This window comes from Mustela erminea, chromosome 17 (genome assembly GCF_009829155.1).
Source record: "Mustela erminea isolate mMusErm1 chromosome 17, mMusErm1.Pri, whole genome shotgun sequence".
NCBI classification, from domain to species: domain Eukaryota; kingdom Metazoa; phylum Chordata; class Mammalia; order Carnivora; family Mustelidae; genus Mustela; species Mustela erminea.
Window position 1 is genome coordinate 70,800,305 of NC_045630.1, and position 1,691 is coordinate 70,801,995.

Genomic DNA, 1,691 nt, shown 5'->3' on the forward strand with positions numbered 1-1,691 from the left:
GTTCTTGGTGGGCTTGGGGGCGCAGGCCTCTTGGGATGGAAGCCTGAAAACCTAAACTAGGGTTATCTGTAGGGCCTATGGGCATGGCAGGCCCAATCTCTCAGTGCTGACGCGGGCTCCGCTGTTTGTCGGGCTCCGCTGTTTGTCGAGTGGAGGGCGGGCCTCACGGGGTGGGTCAGAGTCAGGGTTTGGGTCCAGTGGGTGATGATGCTGGGGGTGGTCCCAGTGGGTTGCAGGTTTTTCCTGCTTCGAGGTCTCTCTGCACCTCCCAAGGTCACCATTTTTCCCTAGGGGGCTGGCAGATTACTGGCATGAGTCTCAGGCGTTCCAAGCCTGAGAACTGGTGGGCTTGGGAGCCAGCCCTCTGGGCATGAAAGCCTATACTCCTCACCTAGGGTTAGGGTTAGGGCCTAGGGGTGTGGCAGCTCTTATCTGATGGCGCTGAGGTGGTCCCCTCTCAGGGCCGAAATGAGGTCATGTGTTCGGCGCTTCAGCAGAATCGGGCATAGTGGATGGGGGTAAACGATGATGGGGTTGGCTTTAGGGGGCATGCAGTTTTCTCCCCCTCCGTGGGTTCAGCACACGTCCAAACAGCATGGTTTCCTACCCCATGGCTGGCAGAGTCTTGGAATGTCACTCAGAGGGGTCTTTTATCCGTGGGCACCTCAGAATGGAAGCCTGAAAAGACAAAGTATGGGTAGAGTCAGGGCCTTGGGGAATTACAGTCCTGCTCTTCCTGCACTAAGGAGGGGTCTACCCAGGGCCGAGTGGGGGGCATCTGTCCAGCACTGCAGCAGAATCCAGCTTTATGGATGGGGGCCAGTGGCATTATGGGGGCATGCAAGTTTCTCTTGCTCTGAGGGTTTCGATCTACGGTTCTGAGCTCTGATATACCGTTTCCTCCTCGGTGGCAGCCAGAGTCCTGGGGTGTGGCTCCGGTGTCCCCAGTCTGGAGGGCTCGGGGGCCAGTTCTTTGTGGATGGAATCCATAAAAGCCAATATAGGGTTATGGCCTAGGGGCACAGCAGACCCAACCTGCCACTGCTGAGGCAGGTTCCCTGTTGGGCTGAGTCCAGAATGGGTTCAAGCGACACGTCAGGCTCGGATTTGTTGTGCGGGTCCTCTGCAGTGAGGGTGGCCTCCGGAATGCATGTGGGTCTCTCATGGTCCGAGGGTTCTGGACAGCTCTCCATGGAAGGATTTCCTCCCGGATGGCTGGCGGAGTCCTCAGGTGTGACTCAGGGGTTCCCAATCTGGAGGGCTTGTAGGCCAGTTCTCTGGGCATAGAAGCCTGAACACACAAAGTAGGGTTTGGTTTAGGGTTTAGGGGTATTCAGGCCCAATCTGCCCATGCTGAGGCAAGAACTCTGGGAGCTGAGTCAAACACAGGGGTCAGGAAGCACGTCAGGCTGTGAGTTTGTGACTGGGGAGGTTGGCGTTGAGTTTGGGGGTGTCCTCAGGGAGGCATGCAAGTTGTTCCATTCCTAGGGTTCTGCATAGCCTCCCATGGCACGGTTTCCTCCTTGGTGGCAGGCAGGGAGGGTCGTTGCTGTGATGAGCTCTGGGTATTCTATGCAGGTGAGAAATCATGAAATCTTATCCCTGAAGCCAAGGAATGAACACTGCTTGGAAAGAAATTGGAATGGAAGACAAGGAAAGAAGACCATGTTGTACTTCATGAAGAGTGAGGT